Consider the following 19,983-nt stretch of genomic DNA (forward strand, 5'->3'; position numbering starts at 1 on the left):
GGTAATGGTTATAACAACACTGGTAGAGACTGGTAATGGTTATAACAACACTACCACTGGTAGAGACTAGTAATGGTTATAACAACACTACCACTGGTAGAGACTAGTAATGGTTATAACAACACTACCACTGGTAGAGACTGGTAATGGTTATAACAACACTACCACTGGTAGAGACTGGTAATGGTTATAACAACACTACCACTGGTAGAGACTGGTAATGGTTATAACAACACTACCACTGGTAGAGACTGGTAATGGTTATAACAACACTACCACTGGTAGAGACTGGTAATGGTTATAACAACACTACCACTGGTAGAGACTGGTAATGGTTATAACAACACTACCACTGGTAGAGACTAGTAATGGTTATAACAACACTACCACTGGTAGAGACTGGTAATGGTTATAACAACACTACCACTGGTAGAGACTGGTAATGGTTATAACAACACTACCACTGGTAGAGACTGGTAATGGTTATAACAACACTACCACTGGTAGAGACTGGTAATGGTTATAACAACACTACCACTGGTAGAGACTGGTAATGGTTATAACAACACTACCACTGGTAGAGACTAGTAATGGTTATAACAACACTACCACTGGTAGAGACTAGTAATGGTTATAACAACACTACCACTGGTAGAGACTGGTAATGGTTATAACAACACTACCACTGGTAGAGACTGGTAATGGTTATAACAACACTACCACTGGTAGAGACTGGTAATGGTTATAACAACACTACCACTGGTAGAGACTGGTAATGGTTATAACAACACTACCACTGGTAGAGACTAGTAATGGTTATAACAACACTACCACTGGTAGAGACTGGTAATGGTTATAACAACACTACCACTGGTAGAGACTGGTAATGGTTATAACAACACTACCACTGGTAGAGACTGGTAATGGTTATAACAACACTACCACTGGTAGAGACTGGTAATGGTTATAACAACACTACCACTGGTAGAGACTGGTAATGGTTATAACAACACTACCACTGGTAGAGACTAGTAATGGTTATAACAACACTACCACTGGTAGAGACTGGTAATGGTTATAACAACACTACCACTGGTAGAGACTAGTAATGGTTATAACAACACTACCACTGGTTAGTTGCGAAATTCCCTAATCTTTCCCTAAATGTTTCCTGTTTGGAAGATTCACATAATGGGGATACAAATCCAGGAATCCTTCAACTGGGATATGGCTGAAAACGATGGTATTGTCTTGTTGTTTGTATTTATGTTATTGATGGCATTTCTGCATATAGATAAGATACCCAGAAGCATTACTAACCTCTCCTTCCTTCTAGGCCTCTGCTGGTTTCCTCTCCTTCCTTCTGTTCCTCTGCTGGTTTCCTCTCCTTCCTTCTGTTCCTCTGCTGGTTTCCTCTCCTTCCTTCTGTTCCTCTGCTGGTCTCCTCTCCTTCCTTCTGTTCCTCTGCTGGTCTCCTCTCCTTCCTTCTGTTCCTCTGCTGGTTTCCTCTCCTTCCTTCTGTTCCTCTGCTGGTCTCCTCTCCTTCCTTCTGTTCCTCTGCTGGTTTCCTCTCCTTCCTTCTGTTCCTCTGCTGGTCTCCTCTCCTTCCTTCTGTTCCTCTGCTGGTCTCCTCTCCTTCCTTCTGTTCCTCTGCTGGTCTCCTCTCCTTCCTTCTGTTCCTCTGCTGGTTCCTCTCCTTCCTTCTAGGCCTCTGCTGGTTTCCTCTCCTTCCTTCTGTTCCTCTGCTGCACTACCCACTTTCTTCAGACCGCCAAGACAAACTTTACACCTCACCAAACTCATGCCTCTCTTTACTGTCACTCAGTGTGTTTTTGTGTGTGTGAGAGAGAGATAGAGGGGGGGGGAGAGAAAGAGAGAGAGAGAGAGAGCGAAGAGAGAGAGAAGAGAGAGAGAGAGGAGAGAGAGAGAGAAGAGAGAGAGAAGAGAGAGAGAGAGAGGGGGGGAGCGAGAGAGAGAGAGAGAACGAGGGGGGGGAGAGAGAGAGAGAGAGAGAGAGAGAGTAGATGTTCTTGTTTGAATGAATTTATTGTGTATTTATGACTATTGTGAATTGTTTCAAATAATTCAGTATTAACTGCCGTTGATCATTTTTAATATCGCCTCATCGAATTTCAACAAATCATTTTCTGTCTCTCAGTTGCTTAGTATCTATGAGCCACTTGTTCACATTTAAGCACTAAGGCACAAGTCAGTGTTGACTACAGTCGCAGGTAAATGGCGGACCAGTGGACCCATTAACCTGTGACTGTTTTGAGCTTGTACTTTACCACTGACTGCCGAGCCTTATTGCTTTTGTAGAATATTTTCCACCATATTAACCTTTGTCCCCCGGGCTATTACACAGGCCTGGGTGGGACTGACCAGAGAACTCTATCGGAGTGACTTACAAGAGTAAAGTATTTGCCGTCATTTCATTTGAACAAATCACATACAACTGAGAAGCGTGGCTCTGTGCTTGTGGTGTGCTAGTATACACGGAGGGTTAGGGGGAAGGTGTTGTGGGAGATGATTGGTGGTAGATTTAAGACAATTATGTGGCTGAGTCATTGGTGCCAATCTCCCGGCACGCTGTATTGGCTAAGGCCAAGTTTGTCACATTGGTCCACTAGACTATTGGTGCATTTGGACAGAAGCATAATCTGGGAATTAGTTTTTCCAACATTTTAAAATAAAAATGAATTACATATTTTTTTATCAAAACTGTTATTTTGATAATTAAATGAAAACGATTTCATTCCTCCACCAAAGTAAATAGCCTGTGGTAGTTAGTTATTTTGGTCATGTCTGTACAGATGCCCTCCAATCTTTAAATTTATTATGTTAGCATAGTTGCTATGCTAAAGGAATGGTCGTCTGTTCTAACAAATGTGGTTGAAGTGTAGACTGACTGACGCTAACTTCAGCTAACCGTCAATCACCTGGAATGCTAGCTAACTTCAGCTAACAGTCAGACACCTGGAATGCTAGCTAACTTCAGCTAACCGTCAATCACCTGGAATGCTAGCTAACTTCAGCTAACAGTCAGACACCTGGAATGCTAGCTAACTTCAGCTAACAGTCAAACACCTGGAATGCTAGCTAAATTCAGCTAACAGTCAGACACCTGCAATGCTAGCTAACTTCAGCTAACAATCAAACACCTGGAATGCTAGCTAACTTCAGCTAACAGTCAGACACCTGGAATGCTAGCTAACTTCAGCTAACAGTCAATCACCTGGAATTCTAGCTAACTTCAGCTAACAGTCAAACACCTGGAATGTTAGCTAACTTCAACTTACCGTCAAACACCTGGAATGCTAGCTAACTTCAGCTAACAGTCAGACACCTGGAATGCTAGCTAAATTCAGCTAACAGTCAATCACCTGGAATGCTAGCTAACTTCAGCTAACAGTCAGACACCTGGAATGCTAGCTAAATTCAGCTAACAGTCAATCACCTGGAATGCTAGCTAACGTCAGCTAACAGTCAAACACCTGGAATGCTAGCTAAATTCAGCTAACAGTCAGACACCTGGAATGCTAGCTAACTTCAGCTAACAGTCAAACACCTGGAATGCTAGCTAACTTCAGCTAACAGTCAGACACCTGGAATGCTAGCTAACTTCAGCTAACAGTCAAACACCTGGAATGCTAGCTAACTTCAGCTAACAGTCAGTCACCTGGAATGCTAGCTAACTTCAGCTAACAGTCAAACACCTGGAATGCTAGCTAACTTCAGCTAACAGTCAGACACCTGGAATGCTAGCTAACTTCAGCTAACTGTCAGACACCTGGAATGCTAGCTTACTTCAGCTAACAGTCAGACACCTGGAATGCTAGCTAACTTCAGCTAACAGCCAAACACCTGTAATGCTAGCTAATTTCAGCTAACAGTCAATCACCTGGAATGCTAGCTAACTTCAGCTAACAGTCAGATCACTGCACCTGTACATAGCCCATCTGTAAACAGCCCATCTATCTACCTCATCCCCATACTGTATTTATTTATCTTGCTCCTTTGCACCCCAGTATCTCTACCTGCACATTCATCTTTTGCACATCTACCACTCCAGTGTTGAATTGCTATATTGTAAATATTTCGCCACTACGGCCTATTTATTGCCTCACCCCCGTTATCCTATCTCATTTGCACTCACTGTATATAGACTTTTCTATTGTGTTATTGACTGTACATTTGTTTATTCCATGTGTAACTCTGTGTTGTTGTATGTGTTGCACTGCTTTGCTTTATCTTGGCCAGGTCGCAGTTGTAAATGAGAACTTGTTCTCAACTGGCCTACCTGGTTAAATAAAGGTGAAAAAAAGAAAAGAAAGAGGAAGGTCATAGTTCATTTGTAATTTTAGGACCCCATTAGGTTTAAACAAATAAATGAAAAAGCCCAACGGAACACATTGAATAACAAATTCATACATGGAATAACAGATAGTCAAAGAATACATCAAAATGAAGTTTGTTTTAAATCTGAGAGATATCAGATGTTTTGACACATATTTGACCCCTTATTTTAGGCACTACACTACTTCCATATATACAGTGGGGCAAAAAAGTATTTAGTCAGCCACCAATTGTGCAAGTTCTCCCACTTAAAAAGATGAGAGAGGCCTGTAATTGTCATCATAGGGACACTTCAACTATGACAGACAAAATGAGAAGAAAAAAAATCCAGAAAATCAAAATCGGTGTGTTTGGGATCATTGTCATGCTGAAAGACCCAGCCACGTTTCATCTTCAATGCCTTTACTGATGGAAGGAGGTTTTCACTCAAAATCTCACGATACATGGCCCCATTCATTCTTTCCTTTACACGGATCAGTCGTCCTGGTCCCTTTGCAGAAAAACAGCCCCAAAGCATGATGTTTCCACCCCCATGCTTCACAGTAGGTATGGTGTTCTTTGGATGCAACTCAGCATTCTTTGTCCTCCAAACACGACGAGTTGAGTTTTTACCAAAAAAGTTATATTTTGGTTTCATCTGACCATATGACATTCTCCCAATCTTCTTCTGGATCATCCAAATGCTCTCTAGCAAACTTCAGACGGGCCTGGACATGTACTGGCTTAAGCAGGGGGACACGTCTGGCACTGCAGGATTTGAGTCCCTGGCGGCGTAGTGTGTTACTGATGGTAGGCTTTGTTACTTTGGTCCCAGCTCTCTGCAGGTCATTCACTAGGTCCCCCCGTGTGGTTCTGGGATTTTTGCTCACCGTTCTTGTGATCATTTTGACCCCATGGGGTGAGATCTTGCGTAGAGCCCCAGATCAAGGGAGATTATCAGTGGTCTTGTATGTCTTCCATTTCCTAATAATTGCTCCCACAGTTGATTTCTTCTAACCAAGCTGCTTACCTATTGCAGATTCAGTCTTCCCAGCCTGGTGCAGGTCTACAATTTTGTTTCTGGTGTCCTTTGACAGCTCTTTGGTCTTGGCCATATTGGAGTTTGGAGTGTGACTGTTTGAGGTTGTGGACAGGTGTCTTTTATACTGATAACAAGTTCAAACAGGTGCCATTAATACAGGTAACGAGTGGAGGACAGAGGAGCCTCTTAAAGAAGAAGTTACAGGTCTGTGAGAGCCAGAAATCTTGCTTGTTTGTAGGTGACAAAATACTTATTTTCCACCATAATTTGCTAATAAATTCATAAAAAATCCTACAATGTGATTTTCTGGATTTTTTTTCTAATTTTGTCTGTTATAGTTGAAGTGTACCTATGATGAAAATTACAGGCCTCTCTCATCTTTTTAAGTGGGAGAACTTGCACAATTGGTGGCTGACTAAATACTTTTTGCCCCACTGTACTGTACGTCATTAGGTTTTAACTAGTACCAGGCTGCCTTCAGTCGTGTGAGGCCTGTGGGCGTCTTAGAGCAAAACATTACAGATGAAAGAGACGTTTTCCGGAGAAGAACGATGTTCGTGATGTCTTATGGTCTGACAAACACCCCTGTAGAAGATATCTCTAGCTATCTCTAGCTATCTCTAGATATCTCTAGCTATCTCTAGATATCTCTAGCTATCTCTAGATATCTCTAGCTATCTCTAGATCGCTCTAGCTATCTCTAGATATCTCTAGCTATCTCTAGATATCTCTAGCTATCTCTAGATCGCTCTAGCTATATCTAGATATCTCTAGCTATCTCTAGATATCTCTAGCTATCTCTAGATATCTCTAAATATCTCTAGCTATCTCTAGATATCGCTAGCTATCTCTAGCTATCTCTAGCTATCTCTAAATATCTCTAGCTATCTCTAGCTATCTCTAGATATCGCTAGATATCTCTAGCTATCTCTAGCTATCTCTAGATATCTCTAAATATCTCTAGCTATCTCTAGATATCTCTAAATATCTCTAGCTCTCTCTAGATATCGCTAGATATCTCTAGCTATCTCTAGCTATCTCTAAATATCTCTAGCTATCTCTAGCTATCTCTAGCTATCTCTAGCTATCTCTAGATATCTCTAAATATCTCTAGCTATCTCTAGCTATCTCTAGATATCTCTAGCTATCTCTAGCTATATCTAGCTATCTCTAGATATCTCTAGCTATCTCTAGCTATCTCTAAATATCTCTAGCTATCTCTAGCTATCTCTAGCTATCTCTAGCTATCTCTAAATATCTAGCTATCTCTAGATATCTCTAGCTTAAACTGACACATTTTTATGGGGATTTAATTAGATTATTGCAGGGGCGTGGACATCGACTCTTTGTGGTTTAAAGAGGATAGTTGGGATATTGAAAACTACGTTGGTATTCACATAAGCCTTTTTGGACTCAACATATCAATGTAGGACTCATACATAACATAACATCTGTTTCCTCCTAGCAGAGAAAGCCACGCAATCCAATCCAACATTCAGAGATTCATGAACTCTGTGACCTCTGTCTCTCTCTCTCTCTCTTCTGTCTCTTTCCCAGACATTGGACTGTAGGCAGGTGGCCTTGGTAGGCTAGTTAATAAAACCTTTCATTTATGACAGCACTATAAGTCTATGATCCCCAGCAGGTCGTGGGAAGAAGAACACTGTGTTTTACTCCTGTCAAGCCGGTGGACGTTTGAGTTAGAACTCATAGTACATGTTCCTCATTTCTAATGTTCTCTCTAAACTGCGTACGGGGCGCGTATCTCCACTGGGACTGCCTTGCGGAAGAAATATCATGTTCCTCATTTCCAACTGTGTACGGGGCGCGTATCTCCCCTGGGACTGCCTTGTGGAAGAAATATCAGCCTGCACAGAGAAGCACCAGATTGAACTTGACTCAACTTGCTAAAGTTTTCCCCTTTAGTTAACACTATCAACATTCCCCTTTAGTTAACACTATCAACGTTTCCCTTTAGTTAACACTATCAACGTTCCCCTTTAGTTAACACTATCAACGTTTCCCTTTAGTTAACACTATCAACATTCCCCTTTAGTTAACACTATCAACATTCCCCTTTAGTTAACACTATCAACGTTTCCCTTTAGTTAACACTATCAACGTTCCCCTTTAGTTAACACTATCAACGTTCCCCTTTAGTTAACACTATCAACATTCCCCTTCAGTTAACACTATCAACATTCCCCTTTAGTTAACACTATCAACGTTTCCCTTTAGTTAACACTATCAACATTCCCCTTCAGTTAACACTATCAACGTTTCCCTTTAGTTAACACTATCAACGTTCCCCTTTAGTTAACACTATCAACATTCCCCTTCAGTTAACACTATCAACGTTTCCCTTTAGTTAACACTATCAACGTTTCCCTTTAGTTAACACTATCAACATTCCCCTTTAGTTAACACTATCAACGTTCCCCTTTAGTTAACACTATCAACATTCCCCTTCAGTTAACACTATCAACGTTTCCCTTTAGTTAACACTATCAACGTTCCCCTTCAGTTAACACTATCAACATTCCCCTTTAGTTAACACTATCAACGTTTCCCTTTAGTTAACACTATCAACATTCCCCTTCAGTTAACACTATCAACGTTTCCCTTTAGTTAACACTATCAACGTTCCCCTTTAGTTAACACTATCAACATTCCCCTTTAGTTAACACTATCAACATTCCCCTTCAGTTAACACTATGAACATTCCCCTTCAGTTAACACTATCAACGTTTCCCTTTAGTTAACACTATCAACATTCCCCTTTAGTTAACACTATCAACGTTTCCCTTTAGTTAACACTATCAACGTTTCCCTTTAGTTAACACTATCAACATTCCCCTTTAGTTAACACTATCAACGTTCCCCTTCAGTTAACACTATCAACATTCCCCTTCAGTTAACACTATCAACGTTTCCCTTTAGTTAACACTATCAACGTTCCCCTTCAGTTAACACTATCAACATTCCCCTTTAGTTAACACTATCAACATTCCCCTTTACTTAACACTATCAACATTCCCCTTTACTTAACACTATCAACATTCCCCTTTACTTAACACAATCAACGTTTCCCTTTACTTAACACTATCAAAGTTTCCCTTTAGTTAACACTATCAACGTTCCCCTTTACTGTGGGAATTGTGATCGAATTAACGCAATATTACTTTCAACGCAACATACCGAAACGACGCGAACTATGCAAAACTTAGTATTCAAAACAAAATATGCTATGTAGGCCTTACATTGAACACCACACGTTGGCTGCTACTGTGGGCTGGTCATTAGGCCTTACATTGAACACCACATGTTGGCTGCTACTGTGGGCTGGTCATTAGGCCTTACATTGAACACCACACGTTGGCTGCTACTGTGGGCTGGTCATTAGGCCCTACATTGAACACAACAAATTGGCTGCTACTGTGGGCTGGTCATTAGGCCTTACATTGAACACCACACGTTGGCTGCTACTGTGGGCTGGTCATTAGGCCTTACATTGAACACCACACGTTGGCTGCTACTGTGGGCTGGTCATTAGGCCTTACATTGAACACCACATTTTGGCTGCTACTGTGGGCTGGTCATTAGGCCTTACATTGAACACCACACGTTGGCTGCTACTGTGGGCTGGTCATTAGGCCCTACATTGAACACAACACATTGGCTGCTACTGTGGGCTGGTCATTAGGCCTTACATTGAACACAACACATTGGCTGCTACTGTGGGCTGGTCATTAGGCCCTACATTGAACACAACACATTGGCTGCTACTGTGGGCTGGTCATTAGGCCTTACATTGAACACCACACGTTGGCTGCTACTGTGGGCTGAATGATAGAACAGCTATTTCCATGTTAAAATGTTATGGGATGCATTTTCTCCATTGTTTTTGATGGTAGGATGCTCTGGTAGGTCTACATTATGATAAAACAGCCACAGAGCCTACTTGGCAACAGTAAGAAATCTAATTTAAAGCAGGTACAGCCTCAGTGTTCACAGTAAAACTGTAACTTAAAGCGGGTACAGCCTCAGTGTTCACAGTAAAACTGTAACTTAAAGCGGGTACAGCCTCAGTGTTCACAATAAAACTGTAACTTATATTGGGTACAGCCTCAGTGTTCACAGTCAAACTGTAACTTATAGTGGGTACTGTGTTCACAGTAAAACTGTAACTTAAAGTGGGTACAGCCTCAGTGTTCACAGTAAAACTGTAACTTATAGTGGGTACAGCCTCAGTGTTCACAGTAAAACTGTAACGTATAGTGGGTACAGCCTCAGTGTTCACAGTCAAACTGTAACTTATAGTGGGTACAGCCTCAGTGTTCACAGTCAAACTGTAACTTATAGTGGCTACAGCCTCAGTGTTCACAGTCAAACTGTAACTTATAGTGGGTACTGTGTTCACAGTAAAACTGTAACTTAAAGTGGGTACAGCATCAGTGTTCACAGTAAAACTGTAACTTAAAGTGGGTACAGCCTCAGTGTTCACAGTAAAACTGTAACTTATAGTGGGTACAGCCTCAGTGTTCACAGTCAAACTGTAACTTATAGTGGGTACTGTGTTCACAGTAAAACTGTAACTTAAAGTGGGTACAGCATCAGTGTTCACAGTAAAACTGTAACTTAAAGCGGGTACAGCCTCAGTGTTCACAGTAAAACTGTAACTTAAAGCGGGTACAGCCTCAGTGTTCACAGTAAAACTGTAACTTATAGTGGGTACAGCCTCAGTGTTCACAGTAAAACTGTAACTTATAGTGGGTACAGCCTCAGTGTTCACAGTAAAACTGTAACTTATAGTGGCTACAGCCTCAGTGTTCACAGTAAAACTGTAACTTAAAGCGGGTACAGCCTCAGTGTTCACAGTAAAACTGTAACTTAAAGCGGGTACAGCCTCAGTGTTCACAGTAAAACTGTAACTTATAGTGGGTACAGCCTCAGTGTTCACAGTAAAACTGTAACTTATAGTGGGTACAGCCTCAGTGTTCACAGTAAAACTGTAACTTATAGTGGCTACAGCCTCAGTGTTCACAGTAAAACTGTAACTTAAAGCGGGTACAGCCTCAGTGTTCACAGTAAAACTGTAACTTAAAGCGGGTACAGCCTCAGTGTTCACAGTAAAACTTAAAGCGGGTACAGCCTCAGTGTTCACAGTAAAACTGTAACTTATAGCGGGTACAGCCTCAGTGTTCACAGTTAAACTGTAACTTAAAGCGGCTACAGCCTCAGTGTTCACAGTAAAACTGTAACTTAAAGCGGGTACAGCCTCAGTGTTCACAGTAAAACTGTAACTTATAGTGGGTACAGCCTCAGTGTTCACAGTAAAACTGTAACTTATAGTGGCTACAGCCTCAGTGTTCACAGTTAAACTGTAACTTAAAGCGGCTACAGCCTCAGTGTTCACAGTAAAACTGTAACTTAAAGCGGGTACAGCCTCAGTGTTCACAGTAAAACTGTAACTTATAGCGGGTACAGCCTCAGTGTTCACAGTCAAACTGTAACTTATAGTGGGTACTGTGTTCACAGTAAAACTGTAACTTAAAGTGGCTACAGCATCAGTGTTCACAGTAAAACTGTAACTTAAAGTGGGTACAGCCTCAGTGTTCACAGTAAAACTGTAACTTATAGTGGGTACAGCCTCAGTGTTCACAGTCAAACTGTAACTTATAGTGGGTACTGTGTTCACAGTAAAACTGTAACTTAAAGTGGGTACAGCATCAGTGTTCACAGTAAAACTGTAACTTAAAGCGGGTACAGCCTCAGTGTTCACAGTAAAACTGTAACTTAAAGCGGGTACAGTCTCAGTGTTCACAGTAAAACTGTAACTTATAGTGGGTACAGCCTCAGTGTTCACAGTAAAACTGTAACTTATAGTGGGTACAGCCTCAGTGTTCACAGTAAAACTGTAACTTATAGTGGCTACAGCCTCAGTGTTCACGGTAAAACTGTAACTTAAAGCGGGTACAGCCTCAGTGGTCACAGTAAAACTGTAACTTAAAGCGGGTACAGCCTCAGTGTTCACAGTAAAACTGTAACTTAAAGCAGGTACAGCCTCAGTGTTCACAGTAAAACTGTAACTTATAGCGGGTACAGCCTCAGTGTTCACAGTTAAACTGTAACTTAAAGCGGCTACAGCCTCAGTGTTCACAGTAAAACTGTAACTTAAAGCGGGTACAGCCTCAGTGTTCACAGTAAAACTGTAACTTATAGTGGGTACAGCCTCAGTGTTCACAGTAAAACTGTAACTTATAGTGGCTACAGCCTCAGTGTTCACAGTAAAACTGTAACTTAAAGCGGGTACAGCCTCAGTGTTCACAGTAAAACTGTAACTTAAAGCGGGTACAGCCTCAGTGTTCACAGTAAAACTGTAACTTAAAGCAGGTACAGCCTCAGTGTTCACAGTAAAACTGTAACTTATAGCGGGTACAGCCTCAGTGTTCACAGTAAAACTGTAACTTATAGTGGGTACATCCTCAGTGTTCACAGTAAAACTGTAACTTATAGCGGGTACAGCCTCAGTGTTCACAGTAAAACTGTAACTTAAAGCGGGTACAGCCTCAGTGTTCACAGTAAAACTGTAACTTATAGTGGCTACAGCCTCAGTGTTCACAGTAAAACTGTAACTTAAAGCGGGTACAGCCTCAGTGTTCACAGTAAAACTGTAACTTATAGTGGCTACAGCCTCAGTGTTCACAGTAAAACTGTAACTTATAGTGGCTACAGCCTCAGTGTTCACTGTAAAACTGTAACTTATAGTGGGTACAGCCTCAGTGTTCACAGTAAAACTGTAACTTATAGTGTTCACAGTAAACACACGCTGCCTTAGCAGACCTGAAATTTGCTCAGTGACTAATTGTTTTTTAGGGACCAATGCTCATTGCACACACTTTTTGAGTCATTGAACAATATACACTTAACTTTGTTGTCTAACAATATCAACTAAACAATGTTGTCCAACCATTTAAACTATTGTATATGTCATTATCTGATGACCGAATAATTCAAACAGTGAAGGCTATTTTACATTTAAAAATGGAACATAAAGTTATATTCTATTCTATCCCTTCTAGTCCCTTCTATTCTATTAATTTCTATTCTATTTCTTTCTATTCTATTCATTGCTATTCTAGTCCATTCTGTTCTATCCCTTATATCCCCTTCTATTATATCCCCTTCTATTATATCCCCTTCTATTATATTCCCTTAATGTCTATTCCCTTCTATTCCATTCTATTCCCTTCTTTTCCATTCTATTCTATTCCCTTCTATTCTATTCCCTTCTATGCCATTCTATTATATTCCCTTCTATTCTATTCCCTTCTATTATATTCCCTTCTATTCTATTCCCTTCTATTATATTCCCTTCTATTCCCTTCTATTCCCTTCTATTCCCTTCTATTCCATTCTATTCCCTTATATTCCCTTCTATTCTATTCCCGTCTATTCCCTTCTATTCCCTTCTATTCTATTCCCTTCTATTCCCTTCTATTCCATTCTATTCCCTTCTATTAACTTCTATTCCATTCTATTCCCTTCTATTCTATTCCATACTATTCCCTTCTATTCTATTCCCTTCTATTCCATTCTATTCCCTTTTATTCCCTTCCATTCCATTCCCTTCTATTCCCTTCTATTCTATTCCCTTCTATTGCCTTCTATTCTATTCTATTCCCTTCTATTCCATTCTATTCCCTTCTATTTCATTCTATTCCCATCTATTCCATTCTATTCCCTTCTATTCTATTCCCTTATATTCCCTTCTATTCTATTCTATTCCATTCTATTCCCTTCTATTCCATTCTATTCCCTTATTTTCCATTCCCTTCTATTCCATTCTATTCCCTTCTATTCTTTTCCCTTCTATTCCCTTCTATTCCCTTCTATTCTATTCTATTCCCTTCTATTCCATTATATTACCTTCTATTCCCTTCTATTCTATTCCCTTCTATCCTATTCCCTTCTATTCCCTTCTATTCTATTCCCTTCTATTCCCTTCTATTCTATACCCTTCTATTCCCTTCAATTCTATTCCCTTCTATTCTATTCCCTTCTATTCCCTTCTATTCTATTCTATTCCCTTCTATTCTATTCCCATCTATTCTATTCTATTCCCTTCTATTCTATTCCCTTCTATTATATTCCATTCCATTCCCTTCTATTCCATTCCATTCCCTTCTATTCCATTCTATTCCCTTCTATTTTATTCCCTTCTATTCTATTCCCTTCTATTCCCTTCTATTCCCTTCTATTCTATTCCCTTCTATTCCATTCTATTCCCTTCTTTTCTATTCCCTTCTGTTCCCTTCTATTCCCTTCTATACTATTCTATTCCCTTCTATTCCATTCTATTCCCTTCTATTCCCTTCTATTCTATTCCCTTCTATTCCATTCCCGTCTATTCCATTCTATTCCCTTCTATTCTATTCCCTTCTATTCCATTCTATTCCCTTCTATTCTAGTCCCTTCTATTCTATTCCCTTCTATTCTATTCCCTTCTATTCCGTTCTATTCCATTATATTCCATTCCCTTCTATTCCATTCTATTCCCTTCTTTTCCATTCTATTCTATTCCCTTCTATTCTATTCCCTTCTATGCCATTCTATTATATTCCCTTCTATTCTATTCCCTTCTATTATATTCCCTTCTATTCTATTCCCTTCTATTATATTCCCTTCTATTCCCTTCTATTCCATTCTATTCCCTTCTATTCCCTTCTATTCCCTTCTATTCTATTCCCGTCTATTCCCTTCTATTCCCTTCTATTCTATTCCCTTCTATTCCCTTCTATTCCATTCTATTCCCTTCTATTAACTTCTATTCCATTCTATTCCCTTCTATTCTATTCCATACTATTCCCTTCTATTCTATTCCCTTCTATTCCATTCTATTCCCTTTTATTCCCTTCCATTCCATTCCCTTCTATTCCCTTCTATTCTATTCCCTTCTATTGCCTTCTATTCTATTCTATTCCTTTCTATTCCATTCTATTCCCTTCTATTTCATTCTATTCCCATCTATTCCATTCTATTCCCTTCTATTCTATTCCCTTATATTCCCTTCTATTCTATTCTATTCCATTCTATTCCCTTCTATTCCATTCTATTCCCTTATTTTCCATTCCCTTCTATTCCATTCTATTCCCTTCTATTCTTTTCCCTTCTATTCCCTTCTATTCCCTTCTATTCTATTCTATTCCCTTCTATTCCATTATATTACCTTCTATTCCCTTCTATTCTATTCCCTTCTATCCTATTCCCTTCTATTCCCTTCTATTCTATTCCCTTCTATTCCCTTCTATTCTATTCCCTTCTATTCCCTTCAATTCTATTCCCTTCTATTCTATTCCCTTCTATTCTATTCTATTCCCTTCTATTCTATTCCCATCTATTCTATTCTATTCCCTTCTATTCTATTCCCTTCTATTATATTCCATTCCATTCCCTTCTATTCCATTCCATTCCCTTCTATTCCATTCTATTCCCTTCTATTTTATTCCCTTCTATTCTATTCCCTTCTATTCCCTTCTATTCCCTTCTATTCTATTCCCTTCTATTCCATTCTATTCCCTTCTTTTCTATTCCCTTCTGTTCCCTTCTATTCCCTTCTATACTATTCTATTCCCTTCTATTCCATTCTATTCCCTTCTATTCCCTTCTATTCTATTCCCTTCTATTCCATTCCCGTCTATTCCATTCTATTCCCTTCTATTCTATTCCCTTCTATTCCATTCTATTCCCTTCTATTCTAGTCCCTTCTATTCTATTCCCTTCTATTCTATTCCATTCTATTCCGTTCTATTCCATTATATTCCATTCCCTTCTATTCCATTCTATTCCCTTCTATTCTATTCCCTTCTATTCCATTCTATTCGATTCCCTTCTATTCTATTCTTTTCTATTCCATTCTATTCCCTTCTATTCCCTTCTATTCTATTCCCTTCTAATTCTATTCCATTCCATTCTATTCTATTCCATTCCCTTCTATTCCATTCTATTCCCTTCTATTATATTCCATTCTATTCCATTCCCTTCTATTCCCTTCTATTCTATTCCCTTTTATTCTATTCCCTTCTATTCCATTCTATTCTATTCCCTTCTATTCCATTCTATTCCCTTCTATTCTATTCCCTTCTATTCTATTCCCTTCTATGCCATTCTATTCTATTCCCTTCTATTCTATTTCATTCTATTCCCTTCTATTCCATTCCCTTCTATTCCATTCTATTCCCTTCTATTCTATTCCCTTCTATTCTATTCCCTTCTATTCCATTCTATTCTATTCCCTTCTATTCCATTCTATTCCCTTCTATTCTATTCCCTTCTATTCTATTCCCTTCTATGCCATTCTATTCTATTCCCTTATATTCAATTCTATTCCCTTCTATTCCATTCTATTCCCTTCTTTTCCATTCCCTTCTTTTCCATTCTATTTCCTTCTATTCTAATCCCTTCTATTCTAATCCCTTCTATTCTAATCCCTTCTATTCTAATCCCTTCTATTCTATTCTATTCCCTTCTATTCCATTCTATTCACTTCTATTCCATTCTATTCCCTTCTTTTCCATTCCCTTCTATTCCATTCTATGTTAAACCATGTTATTAATGTGATTATGTTAAACCATGTTATTAATGTGATTATGTTAAACCATGTTATTAATGTAATGATGTTAAACCATGTTATTAATGTGATGATGTTAAACCATGTTATTAATGTGATGATGTTAAACCATGTTATTAATGTGATTATGTTAAACCATGTTAATAATGTGATTCTGTTAAACCATGTTATTAATGTGATTATGTTAAACCATGTTATTAATGTGACGATGTTAAACCATGTTATTAATGTGACGATGTTAAACCATGTTATTAATGTGATTATGTTAAACCATGTTATTAATGTGACGATGTTAAACCATGTTATTAATGTGATTATGTTAATGTGATGATGTTAAACCATGTTATTAATGTGATGATGTTAAACCATGTTATTAATGTGATTATGTTAAACCATGTTATTAATGTGACGATGTTAAACCATGTTATTAATGTGACGATGTTTAACCATGTTATTAATGTGATTATGTTAATGTGACGACATTAAACCATGTTATTAATGTGATGATGTTAAACCATGTTATTAATGTGATTATGTTAAACCATGTTAATAATGTGATTCTGTTAAACCATGTTATTAATGTGATTATGTTAAACCATGTTATTAATGTGACGATGTTAAACCATGTTATTAATGTGATTATGTTAATGTGATGATGTTAAACCATGTTATTCATGTAATTATGTTAAACCATGTTATTAATGTAATTATGTTAAACCATGTTATTAATGTGATGATGTTAAACCATGTTATTAATGTGATGATGTTAAACCATGTTATTAATGTGACGATGTTAAACCATGTTATTAATGTGATGATGTTAAACCATGTTATTAATGTGACGATATTAAACCATGTTATTAATGTAATTATGTTAAACCATGTTATTAATGTGATTCTGTTAAACCATGTTAATAATGTGATGATGTTAAACCATGTTATTAATGTGATTATGTTAAACCATGTTAATAATGTGATTATGTTAAACCATGTTAATAATGTGATGATGTTAAACCATGTTATTAATGTGATGATGTTAAACCATGTTAATAATGTGATTATGTTAAACCATGTTAATAATGTGATGATGTTAAACCATGTTAATAATGTGATGATGTTAAACCATGTTATTAATGTGATGATGTTAAACCATGTTATTAATGTGATTATGTTAAACCATGTTAATAATGTGATTATGTTAAACCATGTTAATAATGTGATGATGTTAAACCATGTTATTAATGTGATGATGTTAAACCATGTTATTAATGTGATTCTGTTAAACCATGTTATTAATGTGATTCTGTTAAACCATGTTATTAATGTAATTATGTTAAACCATGTTATTAATGTAATTATGTTAAACCATGTTATTAATTTGACGATGTTTAACCATGTTATTAATGTGATTATGTTAATGTGACGACATTAAACCATGTTAATAATGTGATGATGTTAAACCATGTTATTAATTTGACGATGTTAATGTGATGATGTTTAACCATGTTATTAATGTAATTATGTTAAACCATGTTATTAATGTGATGATGTTAAACCATGTTATTAATTTGACGATGTTAATGTGATGATGTTTAACCATGTTATAAATGTAATTATGTTAAACCATGTTATTAATGTGATTATGTTAATGTGACGATATTAAACCATGTTATTAATGTGATGATGTTAAACCATGTAATTAATGTGACGATGTTAAACCATGTTATTAATGTGATGATGTTAAACCATGTTATAAATGTAATTATGTTAAACCATGTTAATAATGTAATGATATTAAACCATGTTAATAATGTGACGATGTTAAACCATGTTATTATTGTGACGATGTTAAACCATGTTAATAATGTGACGATGTTAAACCATGTTATTATTGTGAAGATATTAAACCATGTTATTAATGTGACGATGTTAAACCATGTTATTATTGTGAAGATATTAAACCATGTTATAAATGTGATGATGTTAAACCATGTTATTCATGTGATGATGTTAAACCATGTTATTAATGTGATTATGTAAATGTGATGACATTAAACCATGTTATAAATGTAATTATGTTAAACCATTTTATTAAAGTAATTATGTTAAACCATGTTATTAATGTGACGATGTTAAACCATGTTATTAATGTAATTATGTTAAACCATGTTATTAATGTGATTATGTTAAACCATGTTATTAATGTGATTCTGTTAAACCATGTTATTAATGTGATTATGTTAATGTGACGACATTAAACCATGTTAGAAATGTAATTATGTTAAACCATGTTATTAATGTGACGATGTTAAACCATGTTATTAATGTAATTATGTTAAACCATGTTATTAATGTGATTATGTTAAACCATGTCATTAATGTGATTCTGTTAAACCATGTTATTAATTTGACGATGTTTAACCATGTTATTAATGTGATTATGTTAATGTGACGACATTAAACCATGTTATTAATGTAATTATGTTAAACCATGTTATTAATGTGATTATGTTAAACCATGTTATTAATGTGATTATGTTAATGTGACGATATTAAACCATGTTATAAATGTAATTATGTTAAACCATGTAATTAATGTAATTATGTTAAACCATGTTATTAATGTGACGATGTTAATGTGATGATGTTTAACCATGTTATTAATGTAATTATGTTAAACCATGTTATTAATGTGATGAAGTTAAACCATGTTATAAATGTAATTATGTTAAACCATGTTATTAATGTGATTATGTTAAACCGTGTTATTAATGTGACGATGTTAATGTGATGATGTTTAACCATGTTATTAATGTGACAATGTTAAACCATGTTATTAATGTGACGATGTTAAACCATGTTATTAATGTGACGATGTTAAACCATGTTAATAATGTGACGATGTTAAACCATGTTATTAATGTGACGATGTTAAACCATGTTAATAATGTGATTATGTTAAACCATGTTATTAATGTGACGATCTTAAACCATGTTATTAATGTGATGATGTTAAACCATGTTATTAATATAATTATGTTAAACCATGTTATTAATGTGACGATGTTAAACCATGTTATTAATGTAATTATGTTAAACCATGTTATTAATGTGATTATGTTAAACCATGTTATTAATGTGACGATGTTAAACCATGTTATTAATGTGATGATGTTAAACCATGTTATTATTGTGATGATGTTAAACTATGTTATTAATGTGATTATGTTAAACCATGTTATTAATGTGATTCTGTTAAACCATGTTATTAATGTGATTATGTTAAACCATGTTATTAATGTGACGATGTTAAACCATGTTATTAATGTGATTATGTAAATGTGATGACATTAAACCATGTTATAAATGTAATTATGTTAAACCATTTTATTAATGTAATTATGTTAAACCATGTTATTAATGTGATTATGTTAAACCATGTTATTAATGTGACGATGTTAAACCATGTTATTAATGTATTTATGTTAAACCATGTTATTAATGTGATTATGTTAATGTGACGACATTAAACCATGTTAGAAATGTAATTATGTTAAACCATGTTATTAATGTGATTATGTTAAACCATGTTATTAATGTGATGATATTAAACCATGTTAATAATGTGACGATGTTAAACCACGTTTTATAATGTGACGATGTTAAACCACGTTTTTTAATTTGATGATGTCAATGTGATGCTGTTAAACCACGCTAGTCAGCGCTGTCTCCTAGATTGCTCTTTAACACATACAGATGACAGTGCAGAGTGTGTGATTATGACGTTGTCTGTCTGAGTCTGACTCCCACTGCTCTAGCATTAGTAGATTAGATTTGACAAAGAGGAAAGGCTGGGATAGGATCAGTTCAGTTCCTCTCTCGCTCTCTTTCTCCCTCGCTTTCTCTCTCTCTCTCTCTCGCTCTCTTTCTCTCTCTCTCTCTCTCTCTCTCTCTCTCTCTCTCTCTCTCTCTCTCT

At 36.9% G+C, this 19,983-nt stretch overlaps 1 protein-coding gene across 1 annotated transcript in view; it reads right to left on the reverse strand.

Annotated features, from left to right (window-relative positions):
- LOC139534780 (sodium/hydrogen exchanger 9B2-like) overlaps positions 1–1,829 on the reverse strand; it is a 65,717-nt gene extending 63,888 nt beyond the window's left edge. The window contains exon 1 of the mRNA XM_071334227.1: positions 1,321–1,829. The gene's annotated coding sequence lies outside the window, so the exon portion shown is untranslated. The remainder of the gene's footprint in view (positions 1–1,320) is intronic.
- Positions 1,830–19,983: the final 18,154 nt, after the last annotated feature.

This window comes from Salvelinus alpinus, chromosome 11 (genome assembly GCF_045679555.1).
Source record: "Salvelinus alpinus chromosome 11, SLU_Salpinus.1, whole genome shotgun sequence".
NCBI classification, from domain to species: domain Eukaryota; kingdom Metazoa; phylum Chordata; class Actinopteri; order Salmoniformes; family Salmonidae; genus Salvelinus; species Salvelinus alpinus.